At 55.9% G+C, this 7,931-nt stretch overlaps 1 long non-coding RNA gene across 2 annotated transcripts; it reads right to left on the bottom strand.

Moving 5' to 3' along the window:
- Nucleotides 1–35: 35 nt before the first annotated feature.
- On the bottom strand, nucleotides 36–5,838 carry LOC144229208 (uncharacterized). 2 transcript variants are annotated; one of them, XR_013334388.1, is made up of 3 exons: nucleotides 5,417–5,838; nucleotides 1,407–1,704; nucleotides 36–345 (listed from the first exon to the last, which is right to left on the bottom strand). It is a non-coding gene; the product is annotated as an uncharacterized LOC144229208 (long non-coding RNA). The 2 variants fall into 2 exon arrangements; XR_013334389.1 differs by lacking the exon at nucleotides 5,417–5,838 and adding an exon at nucleotides 1,897–2,316.
- Nucleotides 5,839–7,931: the final 2,093 nt, after the last annotated feature.

The raw sequence follows: 7,931 nt of genomic DNA, 5'->3' as shown, positions 1-7,931 counted from the left end.
TTTTTTAATATTTATTATTTATTTTTGATAGACAGAGCACGGCAGGGGAGGGGCAGAGACAGGGGGAGACACAGACTCTGAAACAGGCCCCAGGCTACGAGCCGCCAGCACAGAGCCCGACGCGGGGCTCGAACCCGCGAACTGTGAGATGGATGGTGACCTGAGCTGAAGTGGGGTGCTTCACCGGCTGCCCCCCGCCAGGCGCCCCTGCCCTGAGGCTTCTCAGGCTCTGCGGCGCCCGAGCACGTGGACCAGCAGGGAAGGAGGAGGCCCGTGGCAGCACAGTCCCAGCGAACCCCGGCCTCGCCTTTGCTGCGGGACTGGAAGTGCCTGGTGTGCACTGGGCTGTAGGGAGGAAGGAGACAGGGTGTACAGGAAAATCCTGGCCAGTGGCCAGCGGAGCGGGAGACTAGTCACCTCTGCCACTGCCCGTTCTTTTATGGGGACATCCTGAGGCACTGGGGGGAGAAGTGCAAAGAAAAGCAAGCGGTCGGAAACAAAGTTTCGTGCTCAGAACTGCTGAGAATATTCTAGCCACGGTCTCTGGGGAGGGTGTACGGGAGGCGCTACCAGGATGTGGCGCGGTCCTCACGGGCTTAGCCCATGGCACCTCCTGCAGCCTCTGAGGCTGAGGACATCCCTCCCCTCCCTCCGGGCTCACTCCCTCCAACCTCGGGGTGCAGCCCACCGTGGGGGTCCTCCGGGCCCCTGCATTCCGAGCCCTGGATGGGCCTGAAACGCCCCCCCCCCCACTTCAGAGCCCTGGCCAGGTGGGTAGCAGGACTTCGTACTTGTCAGGGCCACTCCCTGAGGGAGCCCAGCCGGCAAGCCCCTGCCGCCCTCCACGGAGACCCCCACCGCCCCTTGCTCGTTTGGTCTGGAGGGGAGTCCTGGCCGCTAGCATCTCCCCCTGTGGTCCCAGGACAGATGGGTGGGGGGCAGGGCATTCACACTGGGGGAGCGAGGCCATCGTGCCCTTGGGAACAGTGTCAAGGTCAAGGCTAAATGACTTGCCCGCTGCCCGGCGGTTTGTAGGAGGCTAGTGAACCGACACTCCCCCGTGCGGCTGGGAGGCCCCTCCGTTCCCTACTCTGGGTTTGTTCCCGGAACCGCCAGAGTGGGGCTGGAGGACACGTGCCCGCGGGAAAGGTGGAAAAGCCCAGGCCCCACCCAGACACTCAGCCACCTGTCAGTGGCACTTCCGGGCCACAAGGTGCAGCAGCTCGATCTCACCTCTCTCCCCCGTGGCTGCTGCGGGGCACGTGTAGAGCATGGACTGTCCGTGGGGAGAGCTCGGCGTCCGGCCCTGGCCGTGCGCTGGGAGCCGCCCAGCCTTTGTGGAGCCCCTCCCCCAGCCTGGGCGGGGGTCCCCCACCTGGGATGGCGCATGCCTGTCCCCTGCGTACCTGGTCTGACCGATGGGGCTGCAGGAAGGCTCCACAGGACAGCTGCTCAGTGGGGTCCCTGGGGAGGGCTCGCAGGTGGCCCGGGGGGGTGGCCGTGCCTGGTCTCTAAGCTGCTCCAGAGCCCGCCCTCTGGAAGTCCCTGGAAGGCAGGTCAGGCTCCCTGCCAGCTCTGCACATCGGGTGTGCTTCCTGCTCCGTCTCCAGCCACTCTGGGGGCTAAACTGCCCGCTCTGGTCCCTCTCCGGCCACGACTCGCATGTCTCCCGGTCGTCTGCCACCGAGGTCGCCGTGCATTGACCTGATCGGAAGACAACATCACAGTCTTACATCCGTGTGAACCTTTTGGCTTCTGACACACCCGTCTGTGTCTTCTCCTCCCGCACGGCCCCCGGCTCGTACTTGGGGGCACACGTGTCTGCATCTGTCTTAGGATGACACACTTTTGGCCTTGGACCCTCCGCTCTGACACCTGATCTTCACCGACTCTTACCTAGAATGGAAACCAGAGCTTCCGCAGGGCTGGGCTCCTCTGCCATTGCCAAGTCTGGCCCATGGCATGAAGTGCAGGGAAGAATGCTTCCGGTCAAGAGTCATGTCCGGACTCCAGCCAGCCGAGGTCAGCGGGCAGAGCAGCGCTCCCTCGGCAACCCTGTCCCCGCATCTAGGTGACTTACGGGACCCTGGGGTGGGTACTGCCTGCCTTGAGGTCTGAGGGTCCCGAGGTCAGCAGCCCTGGCCGTGCCCCGGGGCCGCGGACCGTGTGACCATTGCTGAGTCAGAGCCCGGGACGGGCTGTTTTCTTCCGGCCCTGGAAGGATCCAGGCGTCTCCCAGCCTTCATGTGCCCTCGCTTCTCTGGGGTGGCCCACAGATGTCCTCCGGCTTCTAAGGGTGATCCACCCCCCCTTCCTTCCCACCTCTCTGCCCTGGGAACCTCAGGGACTCAACAAAGACACATAATTTCACATTGGCATGTGGGCTGGTGAGTCACAGTCAAGGCTGCACAAATAACCCTTTGCTCCTGGTCAAGGACCCCCAAAGCCCACATAAAGGGGAGAGAAATGGCTCGTGTTTCTTCTCTGTTTCTTCTGAAGACAACTAGAAATTTCTTGCTTACTGAAGACCCTGAGAACAGGAGCTAAAGGAACATGTGTTAATGTCATTTTTATTCACTGAAAAATCCTATAACTGAAGAGAAGAAAGATGACCTGGGAATATGAGAATCAGAACGAGGGGAGTAGGGGCGCCTGGGGGCTCAGTCGGTTAAGCGGCCGACTTCGGCTCGGGTCATGATCTCGCAGTCCGTGGGTTCGAGCCCCATGTCGGGCTCTGTGCTGAGCCTGGAGCCTGTTTCGGATTCTGTGTCCCCCTCTCTCTCTGCCCCTCCCTTGCTCACGCTGTCTCTCTCTTTGTCTCTCTCAGAAACAGATAAAACATTAAAATTTTTTTTTAATAAAATATATTTTAAAAAAAAAGAATGAGGGGAATGTCTATGTGGTCTTGAACTGTTGGCAGCGTAAATTGCTTCTGGTCCAGCTGGGGGGGGAGGGCGGGGGAGGACGGTACCGAGCGCATCGCCACCCCAGTGGTAGACACGGCCCTGGTTGAGTGGGGACCCACCTTCACAAGCGCTGTGGCCACCTCAGCATTCAGACTTTATGTGGTGCGGGAGGAGGTCACCTAGAATACGTAAGGGGTCCAGACAACCTTTTCTCCTGATGATGAAATGTCTCAGCACAGTCTGCCCGTCAGACTCGGTTAAGCCCAGAAACACCCAACCCTTCACTTGTTGCTTGGACCAGGATCTAGAGTGTCGGCCATAGCTGATGAATTAGGTTAACTGACTTCATTCCCATCTCCTGGTGAGTGTGGTCCACCCTGAGGGCTTTGCCTTACGGGCAGAAAAGGTGACACCTTGGGTTACCTGGGACCGTGGAGAAATCAGAAATTGGTGGGACTCAGAGCCCAGCAGGTTGAGGCATCTGGGGGAGCCGGGGAGGCAGGGGGTCAGGAGGGAGGGAAGCATCCTACATCCAGAGAATGTAGGTTGTAATTTTGCCTAAGAGGAGACCCCTGCTCAGTGCTGTTCTGGAAATCATCTGGAAAGGTCATAAACTCAAAAGGTGTTAAAATCAAGATTCTCAGTCTGGTGTTATAGATACGTTACTTTGTAAACTTGGTAAGTTGGCTAAAACCTTACATTTCCTAATGTGCAGTTGTAGACACTTAAAAACACATCGACTTTCTTAAGATTCCACGGTGTTCCATCATAAGACAAACACACTTAACTCTGTGATATCTTCTCTGATTTCCCACTAACCTGGACTTGGATGGTTTTTTGGTGTGTTTTTATCTTTAAATAAAAAACAAAACAATGTGACATCTTGACAGGTGGAAGAGATAGAGAAGAAACTTGTGAGGTATGAAAGAAAGACACAATATAAAATATCAATAACTATCCCAGAAACAATTAAAAAAGATTTTTAAAAAATGATTCCTGAAATGTTTAAGTATACAGAAACTTATGAAATATTAAAGGTAAATTTAAGTGTGAATTCCTCTCCTGGGCCACCATTTCTTACCAGAAGGGACTGGTAATAATTTCTTACCAGAGAGGTAGGAATCTGTTTTTAAAAGTTACATTAGGGGGCGCCTGGGTGGCTTAGTTGGTTGGGCGACCGACTTTCGCTTAGGTCATGATCTCGCGGTTCGTGGGCTCGAGCCCCGCGTCGGGCTCTGTGCTGACTGCCAGCTCAGAGCCTGGAGCCTGTTTCGGAGTCTGTGACTCCCTCTCTCTCTGACCCTCTCCTGCTCACGCTGTCTCTCTCTCTCTCCTAGAAATAAATAAAACATTTTTTTAAAAAGTTACATTAGGCTACTTTATGTAGATAAAATATCAGCTGGGTACCAGTCAGGATCAGGACCTGGAGAGAAAAGGGAAGGTGTTTTCTATGGCTCCTTCTCAAAGTTGGAGGGTAGGTTTGCATAGAATCTATGTGGGTGTTAAAGACCTGAAGTTCCAACCTGCTAAAGATTAATGCTTTAAGGGGCGCCGGAGGGGCTCAGTTGGTTAAGCATACTACTTCGGCTCAGGTCATGATCTCGCGGTTCATGGGTTCGAGTCCCGCGTCAGGCTCTGTGCTGACAGATCAGAGCCTGGAGCTGCTTCGGATTCTGTGTCTCCCTCTCTCTCTGCCCCTCCCTCACTTGTGCTCTGTCTCTCAAAAATAAATAAATGGAAAAAATTTAAAAAAAAATCAGCTTCTGGATTTGGTGACAATGACCCATTTGTATCTGACCCCGTAAGCACGTGCAGATTCCCGGCACAGGGGACAGAGGACAACCGGGGTTTCATCAGCTCCTCATTTGCTTATATGGCCTCAGGTGCTTGGGTCAAGGTTAACCAAGGATACCACACCTCTCTTGTCCATGATCCACACAGAAGGACGGACGTTAGAGATGATGCTGGCCTGAGTCCCTCAGACATGGAGGTTTGAGGGGCACGTCTTATGGGGACACTTATGTCAGACCACTCATGGGGGCACATCTCTCCTTCTGGGGACAGGGGCCGGCCTCCCCCTTCGCCTGACCGTGTGGCAGGCCTGCAGGGTGACAGCGACACGGGCCAGCATGGCTTCCTCACATCACGTGTGCAGGCTTATGCACAGACGTCCACCTGAAGCTTGGGAAAGGACCAGAGGCGCTGGCCTTTGCACACATCCTGGATGAGAGCCTTACTCACCGTTACCGTGCACGATTGTCGGTGTTTTGCCTGTGTCTGCAATGTTTAGGTGACATGACTCCCACTCGAAGGAGGGGTGGGTGGCAGGGTGACAGTCTGTCTGGAGCCCAGCTTGGAGCTGGAGGAAACTTTGCAGACAATTCCCCAAAACACTTACTACCAAAAACAGCAGAAACAGTAAGATAAAGTGGCGATTCAATTGTCACGATCCCCTAAGAAGTTTTGCCCGTCTGGTTAGAAAAAGCATTTGTGACCCACAAAATACTCACCGGTTTCCCAGCTGCGTGCAAGATTCCAGGTCTCAACCCACAGTCTCTGAAGCAAGCTTTCTAGAAAATTTGGGGATGACCTGGAGTTTCGGCTTATTACCACTTCCCCGGGAAGCAGTCCCTCCATTTAGATGGTCACGGGTCCTCTGTCTGTGCAGTTTCTTCCACGAGTGTTCTCACCCGGATGCGGCTGGGATGGCCCTTCTCGGGCGCTGTCGCCCTCCAGCCCTGGGATGAAGAGTGGGGGTTTCCGCCTGCCCCCGCAGAGAGGACGCAGCACCCACACGCATCACACCCACACAAAGAGAGGTGGCCTTTCTTTGTCACGTACCCCCTGCTGTGAGAGGGAATCGGCCTGCCTGCAAAGGCGGTTGGAGGAAACAGAACAGTGTCCCGGGCAGGAGACGGGGCCTCTTCAGCAGACGGGCCGCACAGCCTGTCCTGGCTCTGGTCACGACCCCGATGGGGGGACGGGCCTTGCTCTGCCCACGCGGAGGAGGCGGCCTGCTCTGCGAGCCCGGCGCTGATATCTGGTGTCGCGCTTCAAGGAGCCTGCTCCTGACGGTGTCCTGTCCCTGGGGACAGCAGGAGCCCTTCCTAGCAGATCATCACGGAAGAGCCTGCGAGTGTTTTCAGCAGGACGACGGAGTCCGGGAGGCTGAAACCCATGAGCCCCGATTCCCGGGCGTCATTTCACTGAGAGCGACAATACAGAGAATAAACCCCGCGCTCTGCACTTGGTGTCACAGCGTGATTGCATGTCTGGCTGAATCCCTAACCCGTTCCGTTACTGGGGCCTTGACTATCCAGCAGGGGTGCCTGGGGCCACTTCACGGGGGTGGGGGAGGGCAGTGACATCAGGGGACCAGAGCCGCTTGTGGGTGGGCTCTTGACAAGCGGCCACAGAGCTTCCCTGGGGACTGTCTCATCCACAGGGACACTGGGGATGTCCCAGCATCCTGGGAAGGGGGTTAGGGCAGCTTCTCGCCCTCGGCGCTCCCTCGCCTGGACCAGCACTAGCGCGGTTAAAACCCAGCGGAGGCAGGACCCGGCCTCTGAGCTCTTGTGCCCGTATTTCAGCCACTGACTTGACTTCAGCCTTTTGCCTCCTGGCACAGGGAACGCTTTGTTCTTCCTCGAAGCTGTGTCGCTGTTACAAAGTAGAGATGTTGGCCAGAGGGGGCTGGACTCCTCACCCAGGAATGGAAAGCTGACCTAGTGTTTTGGGCAAAGTGAGCCCAGGGAGGCGTGTAGACACGTCTACACCAGCGGGTCTGGTTCCCGGGCGTGGAGGCTCAGCTCAGCCTTAGACCCTCGCGCTCAAAGACAACAGCTCTAACGAAGGGACCAAACTGCGTTCAGACGTTCATACTGCAGCCTTTCCTGTGTGTGCCACCTTGTGCACTCTAGCCCGGGATTTCCAACTCTGTACAACGGCAATATTGACCTCTAGTCAGAGTTAACGTGGGATGTGTATCTGTACTATAAATGTGCACGGACACTTAGACTTATATATTTTTACCTGAGTTTCACATTGCTTGATCTTCCTTAATTTCTGTCTCCAGGTCCCCAGATGACATTTATTTTTCAGCGCTAGCTTGTGGTCGCGTTGGTATGGATGATTTTCATGCCCTAGACTGAAATGCTTCTGGGCAGGGTTGCCGGCGGCTTATACTGCACACGGGCCACAGAGTCCCATCTGCCATAGCGGGTGTGCAGGGGGTTAAAGATTCCGGCTGCCTCTAGTTACAATGTTTCCAGCCAAGGAGTGTGTGCGAGAGAACAAAGTTCTCCAGATAGAATGATCTCTCGCCAGGTCTCCGCTTCCTGAACGCCCCCTCCATCCTTTCTCTCTGGTGTGGGCAGCCAGCGGGGCTCACCGAAGGTCCCCACTGGAGGGTTCCTTGCGCTCTTCCTAGACTTCAGTCCTTAGGGCGGGAGTGAATGGACAGTTTTGCTAATTAATCTTTAAAATGCATTGCAAAGAAAATAGACTTAAAGCCAGCTATCAAAGTAAGTAACATGGGGTAGCTCAGTTGGTTAAACTCAGTCGTTAGGCATCTGACTTGGGCTCAGGTCATGATCTCAGGGTTGGTGGGCTCCAGCCCGGTGTCAGGCTTGCTGACAGCTCAGAGTCTGGAGCTGCTTCGGACTCTCTCTCTCTCTCAAAAATAAATAAACATTAAAAAAATAGTGATGTGCATTTAATAACAACATCATCTTAAGGTCATTGGTTTAGTCATGGTTGCTGTTTGGGGGAAGCCCGAGGACCCGGTCCTCTGGGTGAGACCCCAGGGAGGGTCCGGTGTCCCCACGCAGGTCCTGTGTAGACCAGATGGCCGGGAGAGGCGAGATGGGGCCGAGGAGACGCAGGGGGCNGAGGGGTGCGGTCTCCCGGCACCTGGCCGGGCTGCTCGCGCCTTGGTCACCCCACCTGCTGGCCACCTCCCGGCCGCCCGGCCCCACTCCTGCGTCTTCCCTCCCCCGCTGCCCCCGGGCCCCCTCAGCTCTCCAG

This window comes from Crocuta crocuta, unplaced genomic scaffold (assembly GCF_008692635.1).
Source record: "Crocuta crocuta isolate KB4526 unplaced genomic scaffold, BGI_CrCroc_1.0 scaffold455, whole genome shotgun sequence".
NCBI classification, from domain to species: Eukaryota; Metazoa; Chordata; class Mammalia; order Carnivora; family Hyaenidae; genus Crocuta; species Crocuta crocuta.
This window is presented reverse-complemented; position numbering and strand designations above follow the sequence as displayed.